The sequence below is a fragment of the Lissotriton vulgaris genome, chromosome 10 (genome assembly GCF_964263255.1).
Source record: "Lissotriton vulgaris chromosome 10, aLisVul1.2, whole genome shotgun sequence".
Lineage (NCBI taxonomy): Eukaryota > Metazoa > Chordata > Amphibia > Caudata > Salamandridae > Lissotriton > Lissotriton vulgaris.
Window position 1 is genome coordinate 924,289,389 of NC_141698.1, and position 24,624 is coordinate 924,314,012.

General features: G+C 46.0%; 1 pseudogene; it reads right to left on the reverse strand.

Moving 5' to 3' along the window:
* Nucleotides 1-10,042: 10,042 nt before the first annotated feature.
* On the reverse strand, nucleotides 10,043-11,909 carry LOC147689020 (uncharacterized; annotated as a pseudogene).
* Between the last annotated feature and the right edge of the window lie 12,715 nt (nucleotides 11,910-24,624).

A 24,624-nucleotide genomic window follows, 5' to 3' on the forward strand; every position in this document is an offset into this window, starting at 1 on the left:
ATCGAATTTGCGTTGCACAATCGGGGTGATGCATCTATTCCAAGGAGCTGTGAGGGCTGCCATGCAGAGCGCGTAATTGCCGTCAAGGCTGCTGCCGACGAGGGATAGGAGGGACTACGTCCAAGATGTGTTCTGATGAGACAACGGACTGTAATGAGGGTCTTTGCAATGGAACTGATCCACGCAGCAGTGGGAGATGCATCGGTACTGCTCGGGCTGAGCCTTTCAGCAGAGAAGATGCTTCAGTTCTGCTGGATCCATATAGGCTGGCAGAGCACCTAAGGCCCACTTCAAAGGGTTCAAGAGTGGCACTGCTTGGCAGGGTGGACTAACAAATGGCAGAGTCCAGGTGCTGGGTTCAAGGTTGCTGGAGCCGTCTGTCCCTAAGGCCTTAGTCAGCGGGCCAGCCAACTAGTCCTTGGAGTCACTTTTGAGACCTGCTTTCAACACATGCAGGTCCAGTCCTTCTCACCCAGGTAGGAGGGCAGCAGACAGCGTGTCAGCACATCAGGGCAGCAGTCCTTCAGTCCAGCAGAGTGGCAGTACTTTCAGTACTATATCAATCCTTCTTCCTGCCAGAGTATTAACATATTAATCATCAAAAAGAGAGGTAGGGAAAATGGAGTGGTACACTCTTAATCCCCAGCAATAACGTTTAAACAAAAAAGAGTGTCATTCCTGTAATTACAACCCAGGAAACATGAACACAGGAGTACAAAACCAACTAGGTTTGTATAGAAGGCCCTTATTCACCAACCTGGTTGGTGACATGCTTCATCATTGGGCCCCACCGGGAGAGGCCGAATGCCTCCCCAGTGTGCTACAATGGCAGATTTACTGCGGAACAGGTTTTGTGAAGTGATAGCTGAGTTAGTGGTGGTGTTAAAGTTAAAAATGTCTCAATTGTACCCCAACATTTTTATTTATTGGGTGATCAATTAGACATATTAAAAACAATGTATAGGAAGAAAGCCAAATAGATTGTTTGACTGCTTCCTTCTAAGTATAATCGGGTCAACATGTTTCTGCCATGTATGGTGTAAATTTACCAGGCATTCTTCAGGGCCAAACGGGGACTAGACCTCAGCGGTATGGGTGCGCTGAGGCCCACCCTGACCTGAGGGCATGTGTGTGAAAAAAAGTGTAAAAAGTGCAAGAAAAGGAAATTCCTTTCGAAGGTAGCCTCAATCTCAGAGGAACCAATTGCACCTGAAAAGGAAGACGACAAAGACACACATAGAAAGAAGACATAACAAACAATTAGCTATTGTTCTCTGTTCAAGAGCATGTCTAATGTCTGCCATACTCGTGGTTCATATTGTGCTCAGGTTGTTAAGATCACCGTAATATTTAGCGATATTGTTTACACCAGAACGATGTGAAAGTGGCTGGCCTCTGTAATCAGACCAAAGGCTGTGAATCTTAATTATACCAGGGGTTCACTGTAAAGATCACATGCACGTCGCCAAAAGCGTTTGGCGATACAATACGTGGTTAAGGAATCAATGAACCGGAATGGCCAGTGAACAGAACAGGGGTTTTGAAAATAAAACCACACTCAAGATAGGTTAAAAATGTCTCACTTGTAGGGTGAGAAAATGTCACAACATGGGTCAACAGGAGGGGGGTGGTGGTGAAATTGGCACACCCTGTAGGGAGGGAAACAGAGTATACGCCATTCGTATTCATTTAGAAATAGCGCTCATTAAATACTTAGCTCTTCGTGGTAGCAGCAGTAGCAGCGGACCTACGCCCTCGTCGCCAGGCACCCACTCGTAACCTGCTTCCAACCCTCTAAAACCGGACCCTGAGGATGCCCGGTAACAGAGGGATTGATGTTTATAAAGGAAGCAGGAAATCGTCTGCTCGTGCGGCCCGACAGGGTGGTGGGAGTGGCTACGTCACAGGACGTCCCTCCGACCAATCGTTAGGCATGTCAGGGAGACGGGCGGCGCAGGTGTTCAGAAAACACTAGAGCGCCTCACCTCACAGCTGGCGTCCGTTTCAAAATAACTTTATTTATATCATAATACATTTCTCGATCTTAACAATGGGATTAGTTATAGTAATGGGATTAATAATAGCTGGCTGGCTGAAGTATACAGTTGAAATAAGTGTTGATTTGTCTCCACATGTTATTATCAGGGAGTCAACACGTGGAGTTAATAATAGTGATCGTATATTCTCAAAATTCGTAGTGCCCAGAAAGGTGAGGCGAGGTATGTGTGTCAATCGGTGCACCACATGTAGATGTTTAAAATGAGGTTGGCAGGTCCTGTATCTACCGGGTCAGAAAATATGTTACATGTTATTGGGAACTAGGGTAGTCCCCGGGTAGGCAACCTGAAAGGTGGCCTATAATTATTGATTAAGGGCTTGTAGGGGAGACCCAAAGTTAGAAAAATAAGCAGTGTCCAATGACCCATTCTCAGAAGGACGGAGGATGGCTGTGACTAGGCCTGATGTTTAACAAGAAGGCGCCTATTATGTCAGCCAGACAGGCTAATATTACTGATATTCCTGTGTCATGGAAAGCAGGAAAAAACCTCTTATATTGGCAGATGTAACTCATATTACTCAGACTGCTTGATCTAGAAGAACAGGAGCATATCTAGTGTTTATTTGAATATTGAGGACCACGGAATGTCATCATTGAGGCCGTGGGCATGGATTCCCAGCCGGTAGACCCATCTTTGTTCCTTCTCAAAAAGTCTGCGTGGAATATCTCTACCACTGTAAATTTTGTTCTATGACAGTCCACCTGAGATGGTTAGTGGTGTGATTCATCTGGATGAACTGTTCACTCCTCTTAGTTGTTACTCGGCGGCATCTAATGTTGCTTCTGTGTTCACAGATTCTCTGCTTGATTTTCCGAGTAGTCATTCCGATGTACCTTAAATGGCAAGGGCATGTAACAAGGTAGACTACATTGGTAGAAGTACAATTTGTATGGACCCGTTGCGTCCATATTTTTCCTTGTTCCAGATCCAAGTGTTTAGTGTGGTTCGTCAAATGACAAACACTGCAGTCGGAGCAGGGAAAGTGGCCAACGATTCTGGGCAGGCCCCAGGTGTCAGTGATAGATCGCTCGCCCTGCAGTGTGGTTTCCTTGGGTTGTGTGTGGACTAGTGAGTTCTTCAGACTACATCCTTTCTTGAAGGAGAAAAGGGGTTTCGCCCAGGTCTTGTTGGTACTTGTAATGATCCTCCAGTTCTTATTATAGGCTTCTGTATGTAGTTACGCAGGTGAGAGGTACTTCTTGGGGTTGTCTTAAATTGTCTTCCAGTAGGGCTTCACCGCCGAGGTCTAGTCCACTTTGGTCCTGAAGAATGCCTGGTAAATCTACACCATACATGGCAGAAACATGTTGACCCGTTTATACTTAGAAGGAAGCAGTCAAACAATCTATTTGGCTTTCTTCCTACACATTGTTTTTAATATGTCTAATTGATCACCCAATAAAAAAAATTTGTGATACAATTTAGACATTTTTAACTTTAACACCACCACTAACTCACCTATCACTTCACAAAACCTGCTCCGCAGTAAATCTGGCGTTGTAGCACACTGGTGAGGCATTCGGCCTCTCCCGGTGGGGCCCAATGATGGAGCATGTCACCAACCAGGTTTGTGAGTGAGGGCCTTTTATACAAACCTAGTTGGTTTTGTACTCCTGTGTTCTTGTTTCCTGGGTTGTAATTACAGGAATGACACTCTTTTTTTGTTTAAAGAGTATCCACATATCCATAAGCTCACTGAAGAGATGGTGTCTTAGGTCCAATATTTATATCCAGTTGTGCTTTTGAAGTGGGCGGAGAATCTTCTAGAGGCATGTTTTGAAGTGCACAGGGGCCCTGCCTTTCCTGCCCTGGCTCCAGACTAACTATAGGGGTTATGCAGACCTTTGTCTAGAGGCAGGACAATTGTCCCTCCCATCCCATCAGTGATGGCCCACCCAGGTACACCTAAGCTCCTTAGTGTGTGTCGCTGTCTAGGAACAGTACACATAGCCCACTGTCAACTGCTCCCAGTGATGTGACCCAGTGACAGGTTGCAAGCACCATATGACTAAGGCAGGAAAATGACAACTTTCTAAAAGTAACACAAGGAAAGACCTAGCTACCATTTTGTGTACTGCTATCTACTTAGACAGGTAAAGGGCCAATATATGATTTCATTGGACCTGGTTATTTATTCAACCATTACTTTTTCATATCATATATCGTTTTCTTCATTTCATAAAAGTCTGAAATAGAAATTACACTGTTCATTTCAGACAAGTGCAACACAGTAACATGTGAACATAACAAATATTGTGCTCCACATTAAACACATAAAATGATACAAAGTTAATACAAACAATGATACACCAGTAACATTTCAAACATGTAGCAATCCCTTCATATATGGTTCATGTGGTCCTAAAGGGGAATGCTAGACATTGGGAACACGCATACCCACAGCTGGGGTTGAGTCAGAACTGTTTATGTTCATGAATTATCTGTTCCTCAATAATAGAAAGATTGCCAACGTGTTTCGAGTCCCAGTGATACTCGTGGGGCTCTCTTTAAGGTTTCTGACTTGGTGTAATCTAAAAAATAATGCAAATAATTGCTATTGCGTGCATACTCATCAACCTTCCTCCATCTCTATTGTGTGGAATAAAATTCATACTGTGCTTTACCTGGTCAGTATGAACTTTTTACTTCAGAACTGCCAAGTTCTTAATCTCCAATATTTCTTGTTAAGGTGAATCCAGAATTTACTGGGGAATGACAGATTTTGCCCTGCCATCTATACTTAACCCTCTCACAAATCAATTTCTGCTCACCCCCTCTCATTCTACCACCCAGGTGTTGTCTTCATTGTATTCTTTCAACATCCTTCAGAGATATCATCGATTGTGCCAACTCGCTTGGTTTCTTGCTTGACTCCAAGCTCAACTGTCACAATCCCATAAAGAGCATGGCCAAAAATGCATACTACCAATTAAAACATCTATGAATCCTAGAGCCCATTGTCCATAATATGACTTAAAGACAGTAGTTCATTCTCTGACATTACTCATACTGGACTATAGGAATTCCATTCTTATAGGCATAACAAAAATATGTCTTGCTCTTCTGATAGGTGCTCTCCATGCTGTAGTTCCTGTTGTTTCTCGTTGCAACTGGTTTTACAACATCACTGCCATATTCAGTTCCGTTCACATCACTGTCATATTCAGTTTGCTTTAATGTCTCCCAATTGTAGCCAGGTGCATCCTGAAAATAGCCTCATTGGTGCATCAAATCCTCCATTCCTCCTTCCCACGGCCCTCAAAAAACTCTACCATGATGCACTCGTTCACTGGCTACTGTGAGAAGTTGGCCTGATATGTGGTGTTTCCAATTCTGGAACCACCTTGTATCAGTCCAAACAATCCCTTATGGTGTCTGGTTGTAAGTCAACCTTGTTAGACAAGCTATCCTAGGGGTAGCATGGACTAAGCAGCCTTAAAGGCTTAACTTAAGAGGTCGCGTTAAGCGAGCTGTTTTACCACACACAATCCTGTAATACCAAATGAAAGGACACCACACAAGTATATATTATAAAAATATATGTGTTTATTTCTAAATTAATCCCCAGTACTCTTTATGAGCAAAGGGGCACAAGCGTTAAATCAAAAGCACAGTATAACATACAAAGTTGCGCAATTTTGGATGAGAGCGGGTGGCCACTCAAATCATATACTAGAAAAATGGTATAAGAGATACCAATCGAACAGTGGTTAGGCCTAGGGCCTAGAGAATCGCTGGGAGCAGTCAGGACTAGCAATGCTGAAGTCGGGAGAAGCCCGCAGGACTCGGGTGCAGCACGTAAAGTGCGGCTTGCACCAATGCAAAGTCAATGGTGCGTAAAAGTTACACAAAGTTAGTTTAAGGATACTTCCGCTGAACCTAGAGGAACAAAACTTAAGACACAGACCCTAGAGGTGTGTACCAGTGTAGGAACACCGGCGTTGCAATGTTACCTCACCCACAGGAAGTGGGTGCACAGGGTCGAAGTGGCGTCGAGTTTTGACACGCAGGCTCTTGGTGCTTGGAGCTGAAGAAGCTGCAGGCAATGGGAAGCAGAAGTGTCTGTTGTGATCCAAGGTGCGGATCGAAGTCGAGATGAATCTGAAAGCAGAGGGGAAAGAGTCTGGGTCACTCAGCAGTGACCAGGGTGGAACCAGGACGGAACCAGGCAATGTCGGGCGCAATCAGATGGTTGTCGAGAGGCTTCTCTCCGCCGTCACGTGGGCTCTGGGGCATCTACGATGTCCAGGAGCAGGTCACGATCTGTCCCACGTAGGCTCTCACAGTCAGCACCGTCGGCTTCAAGATTGCAGCAAACAGCACTTGGCAAAAGCAATCCATGCGGAACCGGAGATTGCTTCTCACTCGGACCAGGAGGGTCAGAGTGGGGGCTCCTTTTCACAGGAGCTGGTGCAGATCTGGAGCAATCAGAGAAGCAAGTCGTATTCAAGTTTTCGTTGGCACAGGTGCCACAAGCCAGCTGGCAAGTGACCGGGCCAACGCGTCGAGCCACCACAAGCAGAAGGGCCCCACGCAGCACTAGTCAAGTGTGGAGGGGGTAGCTTTGCTGCAAGTGTAGCTCGGGGTGGGGGCTTCTCAAACCCCGGTGTACAGCTTCGAGGGTCACTCGTGGGCTGCACTGTCAGCATCTCGTGGCCTTTTCAAGATGGCGTACCCCACGCTTCCGGTCGCCTCCACGGGTCTCAGCTCTGCAGGGACTGTGGATCGGGCTGGGAGAAGGCAGGCAAGCTTGATCTCGTCGATCTCTGTTGCTTGAGTTCCGGCGGGAACTGCAACAAAGCAAGGGTCGAGGGCTGGATGGTGCCTGTATGCACAGGGTGGTCACTCCTTGACCACAAGGGAGATTCTTCAGTCTTCTATGTTGAGTAGAATGTCGAAGGGTCCAGAATTCGTTACTTATGTTTCTTCAGGATGATCTGAGTTGCATTGGCACTGCTCCCACTCTTATTCGAATCTGGTGGGCTGGACATCCTGCTAGGTCCCCTCCTATGGGTGGGACGCAGGAAGGGGGTGGTTACACCCCTTTCCTTTGATCCAGGCCGCGCTGGGACTGGGGCTGGTGTGCCCCAGAACCGGTTTGGCCGGATTATGAAAGGGGCAGCCTTGTGCTCCCCAGGCAGTGTCTGGTTTCTTTGAGGAGTCCATTTCCAATTGTGGTATGTACCTATAGCACATGTATTACAAATTTAGAGAATGAGAACAGCAGGCGGGTGGTCTGATTAGCAGGCCCACAGCCTCAGTAAGTCGAAAACCAGTGAAGCAAAAAGCAAAAATTGGGGTGACCATAGGATAGCAGACCCTACTCTCCTACACAACCCCCCCCCCCCCCAACGCATGGACATTAAACTTAACCTTGACCAGATAAGTCTTCATGTTCTAAGTGGGAGTACCTGGAGAGACCATCTGCATTACCATGGTCAGTCCCTGGGCGGTGCTCCACTGTAAAGTCCATCCCTTGTAGGGAAATGGACCACCTGAGCAGTTTGGGATTTTCACCCTTCATCTGATTTAGCCACAAGAGGGGCTTATGGTCTGTCTGAATTAGGAAGTGAGTACCAAACAAGTATGGCCTCAACTTCTTCAGGGCCCAAACCACAGCAAAGGCCTCCCTCTCAATAGCTGACCAACGTTTCTCCCTGGGGGTCAGCCTTCTGCTAATAAAAGCAATGGGCTGGTCTTGACCATCTTGATTAAGTTGTGAAAGCACAGCTCCCACCCCCAACTCAGAAGCATCTGTCTGTACAGTGAACTGTTTGGAGTAGTCAGGACTCTTCAGGATAGGTGCAGAGCACATGGCCTTCTTCAGGTCATCAAATGCCTTTTGACAGCTAACTGCCCACTGAACCTTTTGGGCATCTTTTTGGATGTCAAGTCATTCAATGGTGTCACAATGGACCCATAGTTCTTTACACATTTTCTGTAATACCCAGTCAGGCCCAAGAAGGCTCTGACTTGTGTCTGGGTAGTTGGAGGAGCCCAGTCCTGTATGGTCTGGATCTTGCTCTCCAGTGGTTGAACCTGACCCCCACCTACTAGGTGGCCCAGGTACACAACCTTGCTCTGCCCTATCTGGCACTTAGTAGCCTTGATAGTCAGGCCTGCCTTTTGCAGGGCCTCCAGAACCTTCTTCAGGTGGATCAGGTGATCCTCCCAGGTGGAGCTAAAGACAGCAATATCATCTAGATATGCTGCACAAAAGTCATACAACCCAGCAAGGACTTGATTCACCAACCTTTGGAAGGTGGCAGGTGCATTCTTCAAACCAAAGGGCATTACCACAAACTGATAATGTCCACTAGGGGTAGAGAATGCTGTTTTGGCTTTTGACTCTTCAGCTAGCCTGATTTGCCAGTAGCCAGCTGTCAAATCAAATGTGCTCAGAAACTTGGCAGAAGCCATTTTATCAATGAGCTCATCTGCTCTTGGAATGGGATGTGCATCTGTCCTAGTGACAGCATTGAGACCTCTGTAGTCCACACAAAACCTAATTTCTCTATTTCCATCTTTGGTATGAGGTTTTGGCATAAGGACCACTGGGCTACCCCATGGGCTCTCTGGTGGCTCAATCACTCCAAGCTCCAACATATTTTGCACCTCACCCTTTATACAATCCCTGACAGGGTCAGGTTGCCTGTAGATCTTATTCTTCACAGGCAGACTGTCACCAGTGTCTACCTCATGGGTGCACCAATTAGTCTGGCTGGGTGTGAGTGAAAACATATGCCTGTGGGCCTGCAACACCTGTCTGCAGTCCACCTGTTGCTGCTCAGTGAGGCTGCCTGCCAAGGCTACTCCATCAACTGAACCATCATCAGGGTTCTGGGAAAGCAGGTCTGGGAGAGGGTCACTCTCTTCCTCCTGATCCCCATCTGTGGCCATGAGGAGACTCATGTCCTCCCTGTCAACAAATGCTTTCAAACGGTTTACATGGAGCACCCTGTGGGGGCTCCTAGGGGTGCCAAAGTCAACCACATAGGTGACTTCTCCCTTTTTCTCAATGATAGGGTAGGGTCCAGTCCATTTGTCCTGAAGTGCTGCTGGGCCCACTGGGTCCAACACCCACACCTTCTGCCCTGGCTGGAACTCAACTAGAACAGCCTTTTGGTCATGCCAAGCTTTCTGTAATTCTTGACTGGCCTCAAGGTTTTTGGATGCTCTCTCCATGTATTCAGCCATCCTGGAGCGGAGACCAAGTACATAGTCCACAATATCTAGCTTAGGCTTTTTGAGAGGTAACTCCCATCCTTCCTTCACCAAACACAATGGACCCCTCACAGGGTGGCCAAACAAAAGTTCAAAAGGGCTGTAGCCAACCCCCTTCTGTGGGACCTCTCTGTAAGCAAAGAGCAAGCAGGGTAAAAGGATGTCCCATTTCCGCCTAAGCTTCTCTGGTAAACCTTTTATCATTCCCTTTAGGGTCTTGTTGAACCTTTCAACAAGCCCATTGCACTGTGGATGGTAGGGTGTGGTAAACTTATAGTTTACTCCACACTCTTTCCACCTTGCTTTTAAGTATCCAGACATAAAGTTGGTACCTCTGTCTGAAAGAACCTCCTTTGGAAAGCCCACTCTTGAGAAAACTGCAATGAGGGCTTTTGCCACCACTGGTGCTGTGGTGGTCCTCAGGGGAATTGCCTCTGGGTACCTGGTGGCATGATCCACTACCACCAGTATAAATCTGTGCCCAGATGCTGTTTGAGGATCCATGGGACCCACAATATCTATTCCAACTCTTTCAAAGGGTACCCCCACCACAGGTAGTGGTATCAGGGGGGCCTTTGTTGTGCCACCTGACTTACCACTGGCTTGGCAAGTGACACAGGAGCGACAAAACTCCTTGACATTTTCTGACATGTGAGGCCAGTGAAAGTGTGGAACAAGCCTGGCCCAAGTCTTATTCTGGCCTAAGTGTCCTGCAAGGGGAATATCATGGGCCAAGGTGAGAAGGAAACCCCTAAACGTCAAAGGTATAACCAACCTCCTGGTGGCACCAGGCTTGGGGTCTCTAGCCTCTGAATAAAGGAGTCCTTCATCCCAATAAACTTTATGGGCACCTTGAGCATTCCCTGCAGCCTCAGCAGCAGCTTGCTGTCTGAGGGGGTCAAGTGAAGGGCAATCTACTTGGGCCTGTCCCAGGTCTGCCCTTGAGGGTCCCCCTGTCCCCAGAAACTAAACCTGGTCAGGTTCAAGCTCCTCAGAGACAGTCTCCTCTTGGACTGCAGAATCAGTTTCCTGTGAAACTTGATCCTCAACCTGGGGCAAGTGGGAAGGCACAGCCTTAACCCTCTTGCTCCTTCTCTTGGGTTGTGGTTGGTCTAATGTTTCAAGATCCACCACTGGTTCAGGAAGGCACTTCTTAGCCTGAGACCTTGTCACTGCAAGGACATGAGCTGAAATCCCTAGCATTTCTGCATGAGTCCTGTACTCCACTTCTGACCAAACTGAGCTTTCAAGATCATTGCCTAACAGACAGTCTACTGGGAGGTCTGCACTCACAACAACTTTCTTTAGGCCATTTACCCCTTCCCAGGAGAAGTTCACAACAGCCACACTATGTGAAGTAGTGGAGTTGCTTGCATTGGTCACTAGGTAACTTTCACCTAGTTCAATCTGACCAGAGTCCACAAAGTCTGGTGTCACCATAGTGACACTGGCACAAGTGTCCCTGTAGGCCTGAGCCAGCTTCTCATTGATTAAGGGAGTCTGCCTATATTTGCCCAGGTTACTGGGGCTTACTGCAGTGGTCAAAGATAAGTCCACATCATATAGGAGAACTGCCTGTGTGGGGATTCTGACTAGGCCAGATTCCACCTCAGTACCCAAGGTAAACCCTACTAACCCCTTAGGTTGTGCACTACCACTGCTGACTGTACTAGGGGGTGCAGGTGTTTTAGGAGCTGCATTGGTAGGAACTGGATTTTTCTTAGTGCATTCACTGCCCCAGTGTGAAACTGATTTGCAGGTATTACACCAAGGTTTCTTTGGGCCATCATTCTTCTTTTTCTTTTTGTCATTTTGGGAACCACCCTCCTTATTACTAGTTTGGGGGCCTGAAGACTTCTGGTCCTTTTCTTTATCTTTCTGATTCCCACCCTTATGGTCTGTTTTCTTCTGGTCACCATGGTTCTGGGGTTTCTGCTTAATCCTTGTTCTGAAACATTTGTCTGCCTTCTTTCCCAATTCTTGGGGAGACGTCAAATCAGAGTCAATAAGGTATTGATGCAACAGCTGGTTCTGACAGTTATTAAGGATCTGCTCTCTCATTATAAGATTGTACAATCCTGTATAGTCTGAGACTTTACTTCCCTGCAGCCAACCCTCCAGAGCCTTAGTGGCACAATCGAAAAAATCAGTCCAGTCCTGAGTCTGTGCTTTTTGGGTGTCTCTGAACAACAACCTGTATTGCTCAGTGGCTAGGCCAACCCCTTCAATAAGAGCACTCTTCAGGACAGAGTAGTTTTTGGCATCCTCAGGTCTAACTGTGAGGAGCCTATCCCTCCCTTTCTCAGAAAAGGAGTACCATAAAATTGCTGCCCATTGATCCTCAGGGACCTCCTGTACCATGCAGGCCGTCTCAAGAGCAGTCATCAATTTGTGGATGTCATCCCCTTCCTTGTAGGGGGGCACAATTTTTGTCAGGTTTCTATTATCATAGGCCCTGTCTTTTTCTTTAGGAACTTTGCTGCCACCAGTGGCATCTAAGCCACACAATTTTCTTTCTCTTGCTAAAGCAAGTTTAGCTTGAGCCAAGGCTACCTCTTCCCTCTCTATCTGGAGTTGGACAGCCCTCATTCTGGCCCTATGCTCTTTCCTCTGGGGGGAAGTCATTCCCCTTTGAGATTCTCTTGAGACACTAGAAACATGAGAGTCCCCTGATGGAGATCTCACCCTTCTGTTGCCTGGGAGAATTAGGTTATGGGATCTGGGGAGGTGCTGGCCCTCTCCACCCCCATGTAGGTCTAGATTGGCTTGGTTAAGCCTACCAATCTGTACCTGGGTCACCCTCTGATCCTGATCTTCAGGCTCTTCTACATCTGAGCCTTCCTCTTCCTCTTCCTCCTCCTCTTCTTCTTCTGGAAGATTTTCATTCTCAGGGGAGTTCTGTCCCTCTCCTGACTCTAAGGGAGCCTGACTCACCTTATCTAAGTCATCCTTTTCCAGGATAGCTATCAGGGAAGGAATGGTAGGGCCTCTGCCCTTTTTTAGCCCCCTTGCTGTGCACAAGGCACCCAAGTCTTTGTGGCTAAGGTTGTCATATCTGGAAGTTGCCTTGGTAGGGTCAACAATTACAGGAGCAGAGCCTGAGGCTCCACCTGTATCAGACATGACTGCTAGTGAGGTGTAAGTGGTGCACTTACCTACACTAAGTGTTTTCCTACTGTACCTTGCTAGTGAGTTGTAGTCAGGGTGTGCTAATCCCTTTAATCTACAACTACTAAGTTCAGTAGAACTTAATATGCTAAGCTTTTGATTTTATATGTACCTAAGGTACTTGATGTGATCTTTCAATTTGATATAAAGATTGCAATGGTAAAACAAACAGCAAGCTCAAATCCGCACCGCTGCGCACCAATGTGAGAAGTTGGCCTGATATGTGGTGTTTCCAAATCTGGAACCACCTTGTATCAGTCCAAACAATCCCTTATGGTGTCTGGTTGTAAGTCAACCTTGTTAGACAAGCTATCCTAGGGGTAGCATGGACTAAGCAGCCTTAAAGGCTTAACTTAAGAGGTCGTGTTAAGCGAGCTGTTTTACCACATACAATCCTGTAATACCAAATGAAAGGACACCACACAAGTATATATTATAAAAATATATGTGTTTATTTCTAAATTAATCCCCAGTACTCTTTATGAGCAAAGGGGCACAAGCCTTAAATCAAAAGCACAGTATAACATACAAAGTTGCACAATTTTGGATGAGGGCGGGTGGCCACTCAAACCATATACTAAAAAAATGATATAAGAGATACCAATTGAACAGTGGTTAGGCCTAGGGCCTAGAGAATCGCTGGGAGCAGTCAGGACTAGCAATGCTGAAGTCGGGAGAAGCCCGCAGGACTCGGGTGCAGCACGTAAAGTGCGGCTTGCACCAATGCAAAGTCAATGGTGCGTAAAAGTTACACAAAGTTAGTTTAAGGATACTTCCGCTGAACCTAGAGGAACAAAACTTAAGACACAGACCCTAGAGGTGTGTACCAGTGTAGGAACACCGGCGTTGCAATGTTACCTCACCCACAGGAAGTGGGTGCACAGGGTCGAAGTGGCGTCGGGTTTTGACACGCAGGCTCTTGGTGCTTGGAGCTGAAGAAGCTGCAGGCGATGGGAAGCAGAAGTGTCCGGTGTGATCCAAGGGTGGATCAAAGTCGAGATGAATCTGAAAGCAGAGGGGACTGAGTCTGGGTCACTCAGCAGTGACCAGGGTAGAACCAGGACGGAACCAGGCAATTTCGGGCGCAATCAGATGGTTGTCGAGAGGCTTCTCTCCGCTGTCACGTGGGCTCAGGGGCATCTGCGACGTCCAGGAGCAGGTCACAATCTGTCTCACGTAGGCTCTCACCGTCAGCACCGTCGGCTTCAAGATTGCAGCAAACAGCACTTGGCAAAAGCAATCCACGCGGAACCGGGAGATTGCTTTTCACTCGGACCAGGAGGGTCAGAGTGGGGGCTCCTTTTCACAGGAGCTGGTGCAGATCTGGAGCAACGAGAAAAGCAAGTCGTATTCAAGTTTTCGTCGGCACAGGGGCCACAAGCCAGCTGGCAAATGACCAGGCCAACGCGTCAAGCCGCCACAAGCAGAAGGGCCCCACGCAGCACTCGTCGAGTGTGGAGGGGGTAACTTTGGTGCAAGTATAGCTCGGGGTGGGGGCTTCTCAAACCCCGGTGTACAGCTTCGAGGGTCACTCGTGGGCTGCACGGTCAGCGTCTTGTGGCCTTTTCAAGATGGCGTGCCCCACGCTTCCGGTCGCCTCCACGGGTCTCAGCTCTGCAGGGACTGTGGATCGGGCTGGGAGAAGGCAGGCAAGCTTGATCTTGTTGATCTCTGTTGCTTGAGTTCCGGCAGGAACTGCAACAAAGCAAGGGTCGAGGGCTGGATGGTGCCTGTTTGCACAGGGTGGTCACTCCTTGACCACAAGGGAGATTCTTCAGTCTTCTATGTTGAGTAGAATGTCGAATGGTCCAGAATTCGTTTCTTATGTTTCTTCAGGATGATCTGAGTTGCATTGGCACTGCTTCCACTCTTATTCGAATCTGGTGGGCTGGACATCCTGCTAGGTCCCCTCCTATGGGTGGGACCCAGGAAGGGGGTGGTTACACCCCTTTCCTTTGATCCAGGCCGCGCTGGGACTGGGGCTGGTGTGCCCCAGAACCGGTTTGGCCGGATTATGCAAGGGGCAGCCTTGTGCTCCCCAGGCAGTGTCTGGTTTCTTTGAAACCTCCCTGCTACAATCCACTATCTCCTGTCTGGGGTGGTTTGACACCGCCCTGCAACAGGAAACCCTTTGTCCAGGCCACCATTTGCTGAGTTTCGGTCAGCAGCAGGAGGCCAGACCCGTGTCTGTGGCAGAGGCATCCATTTTGTGGATCTGAGGCTCATTTTAAATCAACCGCGTTTCAGTAAAGTAACATGTCTTCTCCCTCTAGAAGGGTAGAATGCTACCCCCGCCGCCAGAACTGGCGAGGGGGTAGTATTCCAATTCGTATGACACCTCACACGACATGTTTTGATAAAGCCAAACAAAAGTTGCTATATAACCGCGAGGATTATAAGGCACTCAAGAGTATATGGTATGGCATTATCCCGGATCAGCTTAGGGAGTTGTTCCCGACAGCTGCAGACAGGCTCAGCTCACGCCAGAGCTCCATCTCACATAAAACCACGCACTCTGCCTCCAGGATTGATGAGGCCTTCCATAGGAGTGACTCATAGGTTTATATGTGTCCAGATATAGGTTTAGATATAGGTATACTATATCTAAGCAAGGGGTGATTACACCCACTTGCCCCAGTTGAGTGATCAGCCAGTTGTGTCAATTTAAGAACCAGCCAGGGGTGGCAAAAGCTATGCTTCAGCCCCTGGTAGGCCTTGGTGGCACCTATGCCCTGAGCACCTATAGTGCATGGTACAGGGGCTGACAAGGAGTCCATTTCCAGTTGTGGTATGTACCTATAGCACATGTATTACAAATTTAGAGAGAGAACAGCAGGCTGGGGTTCTGATTAGCAGCCCCACTGCCTCAGTAAGTCGAAAACGTGTGAAGCAAAAAGCAAAAATTGGGGTGACCATAGGATAGCAGACCCTACTCTCCTACAGCTACACTACCACAACCCTGCCTGCTATCTGAACCAATCATTTTCAAATCAAACTAAAACTCCTCCTGTTCAGCACTTTTCTATCTCCCATAATCTAATTCTGTTTTCCAACATATGTATTTCTTTATACTCCTCTTTTCTCCTTCTCCCTTCCATAAGTTTATAATTGTTTTATTTTGCTTTACAACTTTGTTCATCTTGTATATATTCATTACCCCCTTTCCCCCCCACATTGTCTAATCGACCTCAATGCATTTTTTGGGGCGTAATCCCAATGGAGCCCTGTTAGAAAAGGTCCAAATCTTCAGTTAAATGTAATTCTTTCTTTTAAGAAACAAGAACTGTGAAGAAGACAATCATCAAAGCTCCACTCTGTCAGAATAACCTTTATCTTTAGAATCCAAGTCACAAACAAATGGAATGTACCAACTACCAAGGGTTGGGAGGCAAGGTGAGGGCAAAGGAAGTGAAAAGTTGGAAGATAGAGCGTGGCAAGAGGGGCTAACACAGGAAAATAAATACACTAGAATTATTAAATAAATTATAACACATGTCCTTCCCCTTCTGAACATCATGGTAAACCGTGGGATGAGAGTGGGCACTTTCCATGTCATGAGCCTTCAGACATTTAGACAGTATATCCTTGATGAATGTTCTCCAATCCTCCAGAGTCACCATGTTCTTTTTCTTTTGTATAACTTTAATGGGTTTTTAAAAATTGCTGTCCTTCCCCTTACGTGGATCTGGAATGTTAACTATTAGCAAATTTCCGACTCACACATTTTAGTACCAGGCTTTATACCTTTTTTGTAATTCCTTTGATGCATTTGGTGCATTGATGTTGGTATACCTGCTCATAAACTTTCTCTCTTTGTACCCATCTCGGGTCTACTACATTCAATCATTTAGGCAACACTTTGGTACCAGGAAGGCTGCCTTTAAGTGAAAAAACAGAGCAATACCTCTGACAGAATTGTAACATTTTCTCACAAGAAGGGTAGTGTGGTACGAAGGGAAGCAAAGTCACTTCCCTAATCAGGACCTTCAGGGGCACGTCCCGCTCAGACTTTGCATGAGAACAGGGAAAGGCAGTGATGAAAGCCAGCTTCTTCCGACAACTGGACCCTACTCAGGCAGTGCATACACGTACTGCGCTGTATCAGTCAGGCACCCCACAGGGTGCTCCTCACATAATCAATGAGTAACTCTTCAAGGATCACTAGTTCAGGTCAGCTCTGGCATGAGTGGCAAGTTGGCCCCTCCTTTACCTTAGTACAAAATAACCCAGGCTGAAGGTAACTCGGTATACTCGTCCTAGAACTGAGAAGCTGCCTCAATAGCATCAGAACTGGTAACAAAGATCTGCAGCTAGCAGATTAGCTGGATCCCAACCTTAAAATTGATTTAAGAATGCTGCACCTTACTTTGCACCTTATAGTATAATGGGCAACCAAACAGTCTGAGGTGTTCCTGTCAGCCTTTAGGCATGAAACTTTTCAGGTGTCACAACAGTTGTAACCCAGAGTTAGTGCCATAATGAGCAATAGTGGAGGTGTCTGAGGCTGCCCTCTGCACAGCATTATCCTGTCCTTGTCATAAGTGTTAGGAAGAGTCCAAATCTTGAGTTAAATTGAATTCTTTATTTGAGGAAATATGAGCTAGGAAGGACACCCCCTTCAAGCTTCACTATCTTTAAAATCCCCAACGGCCAGAACCAAATAGAATAAAAGAATAAAGTTACTAAAAGGTGTAGACTTTACATGTCCCTACTCCCTGAAATAGAATCGGAGTTGTGACAAGTTGGCCTGGTAGATGATGTCCACTATTCTAGAGAGCACCTTGCACCAGTCCAAACAACCCTTATGGTGATGGTTGTAAAGTCAACCTTATAGACCAGCTATCCTAGGGGTAGCATGGACAAAGCAGTCTTAGGCTAAACTCAAGAGGGCATGTGAAGCCAGCTGTTTTACCATATGCAATCCCTTTAATAACATATGAAAGGACACCACACAGGATACATATTCAAAATATATATGTATTTATTTCTAAAGCAATCTCCTGAACTCTTTATGAGCACAGAAGCACAAGTGCATAACAAGTAACTTAATATAATATACAAAAGTTGCACAAATATGGATAGGGTTGGGTGATCCGCTAAACCATATACTAAAAAAGTGGTATAAGAACCACGTCACGAACAATGGTAAGGCCTAGGGCCTTGGGAATCGCTGGGGCTACACTGGGCTAACAATAGTTAGGGAGCAGGAGGCCCACGGGATGCGTGTGCCGTGTCTAAAGGCACATGTGTGCACACATAGAAGTCAATTAGTGCGTAAAGTTAGAAAGTTAAAGGTTTGGGAGTCTTCCGACTGGACTAGAAGCTAACCTCTTGAAGCTAGGACACTAGGAGAGTTACTCTTTACAGGAGCACCGCAGTACTCGCGTTACCTAACCCACAGGAAGCGGGTGCATAGGTCCCAAAGTGTGTCTGGTTTCGTCGTGGAGTTCTATGGAGCCGTGGAGAAAAGATGCTGCAGGCGGCCAGGAGAGAAGAGTCCGGGTGGATCCAAGGGTGGAACGTAGATGTAGAGGACCTGAAAGCAGAGGGGACAGAGTATGGGTCACTAGCCAGTGACCAGGAAGGAACCAGGAAGGAACAAGGCGATGTCATGAAGCAATCAGGTGCAATGGGAAGCTTGTCTCTGCAGCCAAACGTGGACCAGGAGGAGTCGACGACAACCAGGAGTCAGGCACAGACTGTCCCACAAAGGCTCTCGCTGTCGGCAGTATCGACTTCAGGATTGGAGTCAACAAGCCTTGGCAAAGGCAACCCACGCAGGATACAATGTAGGCTTCTTACTCAGACCTGCAAGATCTGAGGGGCTGCTTCTTTTGAGGGAAGCAAGGGCCAGTCTGGAGCAACCAGACCAGTGGTGTAGATTCAAAGGATCGTTGCCAAGATGGCCACTAGCCAACAGGCAAGTGACCGGGCAGACGCGTCAAGCAGGAAAATGCAAAAGGGCTCCACGCAGAACTCGTGGAGGGTGCAGGGCTGATTTTTGGTGCAGATGCTGCTCGGGGCTGGGGCTTCTCAATCCCCAATGCACAGCTTTGAGGAGGCCTAGGGGGCTGCACAGTTAGCAGGTCGCGGACTTTTCAAGATGGCCAGTCCCACGTTTCTCGTCTCCTCCACGGTTCTCAGCTTTGCAGGGACTGTGGATCGGGCTGTTGGATGTTTGGGAATCCAGTTCTTGTCAGGCTCTGTGCTCGGGCTCCGGTGGGAGGCGGCGACAAAGCAAGCCGTTGATCGCTGGATGGTGCCTGCTTGTGCAGGGTGGTCACTCCTTGACCACAAGGGAGATTCTTCAGTCGTCTTCTTCAAGTAGTTCGTCGAAGGTCCAGAGTTTTATTTCAGAGTTTCAGTCAGGATTAATCTAAAGTGTTGGGACTCAGCTCCTACCTATATACCAAACTTAGGGGCTGGATTACCTGCTAGATCCCTCCTATGGGTGGGACCAGGGAAGAGGGTGGTTACACCCCTTTCCCTTTGTCCAGTTTTGCGCCAGAGCTGGGGCTGGAGTGCCCCAGCACCGGTTTGAACTTGACTATGCATGGGACACCTTGTGTGCCCCAGACAGTGTCTGATTCCTTTCAGCCCTTCCTGTCCCAATACACAAAATCCTGTCTGGGGTGGTGCTGGCACCTCCCAAGGCAGGAAACCTATTTTCCAAGCCTCCCTCGCTGGAAGGACTCCCAGCAGCAGGAGGTCAGACTTGTGTCTGTGGCAGCAGCATCCATTTTGTGATGCTGAGGCTCTGGTTAACTTTAACCGGCAATAGTAGGAACAACATGTCTTCTCCCTCTAGATGGGTGGAATGCTACCCCCGTCGCCAGAAGTGGCGAGGGGGTAGTATTACCAATCATATGACACCTTACTCGACATGTTTTGATAAAGCCAAACCAGAGTTAGCATTTAACCGGGAGGTTCATAATGCACTTAAGAGTATATGGTATGGCAATATCCTAGAACAGCTATAAGGACATGGTTCAGAAAGCTGCAGACAGGCTCAGCTCATGCTAGGTTAGATATAGGTATACTATATCTAAGCAAGGGGTTATTACACGACCTTGCCCCAGTTGAGTGATCAGCCAGTTGTGTCAATGTGAATGGCCAGCCAGGGGTGGCATAATACATGCTGCAGCCCCTGGTAGGCCTTGGATGCACCTATGCCCTGGGTACCTATAGTACACTGTACAGGGGCTCATAAGGTGACCCAGTATCCAATTGGAGATGTACCTAGGGTACATGGAGTTCATTTTAAAGAGAGAGCAGATAGCCTGGGGCCCTGATTAGCAGGATCCCAGGCCAACTAAGTCGAAAACCAGCTAAACACTAGGCAAAAAATCTGGGGTAACCATAGTAAGGTATCCACCTTCCTACACGAGTCAGTAAAAACGTCATATACAACAATAAAGTTACTACTGGTAGTGACTTTATGACTGTATTTGACATTCCACACACTTGGCGGAGACCTCTGGAATCGGGAGGGGAGCTTTCTATGGTAATGTATGGTGAAACGTTTTAAAGTTTATTATTATTTCAAGTTAAATGTTATTGTAAATGAGTCTTAGATATGTATTTTAAATGTAGAATACATTAACAAATGCTACAGCACTATTAACAACATTTTAAATCAAACATTGAATTAATAAAAGTATTACATAGAATTTTTTTTTTAAGAAATAGAAAATTTAACACCAACCTAAGGTAAAGTGTTTATATCTATTTCTAATATATGAAAAATTACTAAAAGTTATGTATCAAATTAATTTAATATAAAGACTTTTTTTTAAGGAAACAGATTTATGATTAAATTAAGAAAGGTCATTACATTATTTTCAAAATAAAATAATTTGATTATTTAACATTCAAATAATTATATATATATATATTTATATATAATTTAATATATATAGACGTATGTAAATTTGATTAGGTTTAACTTACTTAATTCAACTTTATTTCCTATGGAGTTTTATTTTAACACCCTACCTCCACAATTTTCTAAGAGAAGTTGTTGTAGTACATATTGATTTCCATCAGTGGTGCTTGATTCAGTGCAGCTCTAAACTGGAGCACATGTGCGCCCATTTTGGGTCCTTTTTGGCCGTAGTAACTATAGAAGTACTTTTTGGGAATAGTAATGGGCTTACTCTCTCCCCTAACTCTTTCCAAAACCCCTCCTCTTTTGTTATAAATAGTCCCCATTTAGGAGCTACTCATCCCGTCCCTCCCACATTACCAAATAACATTTGTACATAAAAGGTAGGAGAGGCAGAGGCATATACCTCCCAATGTAGATTTGGGAGTAGCATTTTGTAGAACATAAGTAATACTATTGCAGAATTACTAATGTACTACAAAATAATATTTGTGAGTAGGCTCCTAAGAATTGATCTCCAGGGCCCTCTGCCTCACCTTCCCATCTTATTTATATGAACCACACTTTTAATACTGTTTGAATTTTGTTTTTAATATGGCTTGCACCTCTCCTTAATCTTTGTGTTTTGTTCTGCTGTTGCACAATATATCTGTAATTTTGTTTTCTCACTTCTGTGTCAGATGTTAAATTCCTCCTACATGCTATACAAAAATTCATAAATAAAAATAAATCATCTGTCAATGCTGATATGGGCATCAACAACACCCCAAATAACTGAGTCAACCAGTAAGGTCCCATATAAACAATAATATGAGTTATAGTATTAGGCCCTAAATTAAACACAATAGATTGGCTGGATGGACCTGTGTAGTGCTAGGGTACCCCATATGGGTGACAGTTTACACTTTAAAGGCCATTTGTTAATTCATTCATTTTGTACATGCTGAAGAATTGGTGGAATACATTCCACTCTGGTTAATGGTTTCTACGGTGGTGGCACATATCCAAGAAGCGATCAAAACAAGCCTGAGTGCTTGAGAATGGTTATGGGAGAGGAACACCAGGGAACCTTATCTCTCCTTTAGCTGCACATACCTTTGGTGTTAGAAATAATACAGAATTATAAATATTACCTATCTGCAGATGAGTTTGGAATTAAGCTATTTCATGGGATTATTACCTTCCTCCTAATGAGGACCCCAGAGGGTCGTGAGCTAGACTGGCCAAGCAACTTAGGCCACCACCTAAACATTCCATCAAGAGCCTCGTAGTATGGATGGATAACTCTTTCAAATTCGACCTTCAGGCAGTGAAGCTGGCTGCCACATTTAATGGGCTCCTCAGGATGCTGAGGAATATTCTCCCACTGCTCTCCTTCCCCTGCCAGGAGACTGATGGTCCAGACACTCACTTTATCCAGACTAGGTTGTGATAACTCACTTTACGTAGGTGCTCCAAAGGGAACAATTAGGAAACTTCAGGAGGCCAGAACTATGCTGCCAGACTTCTGCTTCATATCCCCAGACATCTATCTGTCAGGCAAGCCTTGAACTCTCTCCATTGGCTGCCGGTGGATGAGAGAATGAGGTTCAAGTCTCTCTGTATTGCCCACAAGGCCTTGTGGGACGATGGCCCGCGATCTCTCAGCCCTTACTTTCTTTTTATCTCCCTCGTGGAACACTGGTTCTTCCACTGTTCATCTAGGAGGGAGAGAATGGGAGGACGATCATTCTCGTATAGAGTGGCTTCACTGTGGAATGCCCTCCTCTCTTCTCTCCATTCTGAAAACCGGCTGCTTCCTTTCCAGAAGAGGCTCAAGACCAGGCTTTTCAAAACGTATCCCAGCATTTGGATCACCCCTGATAAGTATTATGTGTGGTACTATCATCACTGGGGTGGCTATGGGTATCCATTTGCTTTATAAGTGCTCATAACATAACATAACAGAGGAACATATATCATTCTTGATAGTACTACTTCAGCTATCTCAATTTGTTCCTTGTTGGATCTGAATGATTTTCTGTAGTCTGGAACTTGTATCCCTGCATTTATAACTGGGATAGCAAAACTGCAAGAACTAGAATACAAAAAAATAACACCAGTACTGGGTAAACTACTCATCCTTTATAGAGAACAACTTGAGGCATCTACTGACCTGGGCCATTTAAATGAGGATGCATAAATTGCAAATATGAAATTATAAATTGGATACTAGAAAGAGGCCTTACTGCACATCAGCAATCGTTTGCTGGGAAAAGGTTTCCTCTCACCTGCTGTATGGCACTTTGTGACACTTTACACTTTTGGCTGTCCTACAGTATAACCTGGTAGCTTTCCACCTTGAATCAGTACAAAGAATTACTCTGGATACGGGCAATATATTTGTCACCAGAAAAATATATATTCAGACAGGGAAAAGAACAAAACACCCCTAAAATTGTAAGAGAAGGGATTTTTCGGCCCTCTAGGGGGGTAATGTTCTAATAGCCTTATAACCCTCCATAGCTGGGCTATACCGGCATTAAAGTCCTGCTCTCTTGTTAAAGGCACTCCCCTTTGAGCTGGCCCTTTAATGCTGGAGCGGGCCTTTAATGGCCGGTATAGTCCCCTACGGTGGGCTAAAAGGCTATAGTGATTGAAGACACAGTGAAGTACTCCGAGTAAACTCCTGAGTGCCGGCAATCTGGTTTAGGCAAGAATGCATTGAGACAGAAACCGTGAGGCCCTGATGCATTCCAGTTTATTGAGGTAATCAGCAAGTATAAAACTTAACTTATTTAATGAATTTGAGTAGTGCTATTCTTTCCCAAAAGCGAAAACTTTCACATCCAACTGTGCACAGAATGTACGATATAGCCTTACAGCCTGCTTTCAAGGGCTATACCAGTTGTTAAAGGCCTTGAACCAGGAGTGGGAGCCTATAACGAGAGTGAGGGCCTTTTAACAGCTGGTAGAGCCCAAGGCAAAAGGGCGATAAGGCTATTAGAACATTTCAAAAACTGAAGGTAGAATGTTCTAAATATAAAGGGGAGGAACAAAAACCTTGAATTATTGGAGCAGAAGGCATATGCCAGCCATTTAAAATCCGAAGCCACTCCATTGTCTTTCAATGGAGCTCTCAACATTCCAATGCTCAAATATAGATTTATAGTCCACTGTAGCGGGCTATACCAGGCATCAATGGCCCACTCCCATGTTAAACTCCCCAGCAGAAGACGAAGGCCTTTAACAAGGGAGTGGGTCTTTAATAATGTCCTGTATAGCCCAGCTATGGCAGCTACAAGGCTACTTGAGCATTCCAACTCATGAGGGCAGAAAGTTCTAATTAGAAAAATGAAGACCTCTCAGAGCCTGAGGCGGTTGAAATCCCCCTTGGCTTTGAAACCTTTATTCACTGCTCTTGCTGTGAATGTTCTACAGTTAACAGCTGTGCGCCGGGCCGCGGCTGTTAGCTGTTGTACATTCACAGCAATAGCTGTGTCAGGAGGCTGAAGTCAGCCCCTGGTTCTCCCCAGCATGGTTGAACTGCTGTTTGTAGTTCAGCCATGCCAAGGAGACCCAGGAGCTGAGCAGCATGCACCCCTTCTCCTTCTGAAGCCCTCGTGACACTGAGCTACAGGAGGAGGGAAGGGTGACGGCTGCGGGTGTCCTCCTGCATGGCCTCTGCCTTTTGCTTTCTTTTGCCTAATTAATATATTTTCAAGAGGAAGAGGAAAGCCAAAGTCAGAGGCTGTGTATTAGGACATTGAAATTTTGAGAGAAGCGGACCTATACCAGTTCATATAGTCTGCTGCTTCTCCATTATCTTCAATGGAACTTTCTACATTCCAATGTTCTAATAACAAACATTATATGGACAGGAACTGCTGAGAACATCAGTATATACATAGTGGAATTTTTAAGTGGATCAATAGGAAAAATATAAACCCAGTTTTGCTTGTGAATGAGAAAAGTATTCCTTCATTGATTTCCTTAGGTTTGAGCCGAGAACATTGCAAGAGAGCGTGATACCTTGGCCGGAATCACTGTATAAGTCTTCACCCCTCAAAAAATTAAAACATGTTAGAACATTGGAATGTTGAGAGCGCGTTTGAAGACAATGGAGTGGCTCTGGGCTTGTAATGGCTGGTATGAGCCTCCAGCATTAACATTCCAATGCTTGTCTTTCTGTTTCTCCCCTTTTAATTTAGAACATTCTATCCTCAGTGGGACAAATGTTCTAATATGCTTACAGTACTTCTGCCTTGGACTATACCGGTTGTTAAAGGTCCTCACCTACATTATAGG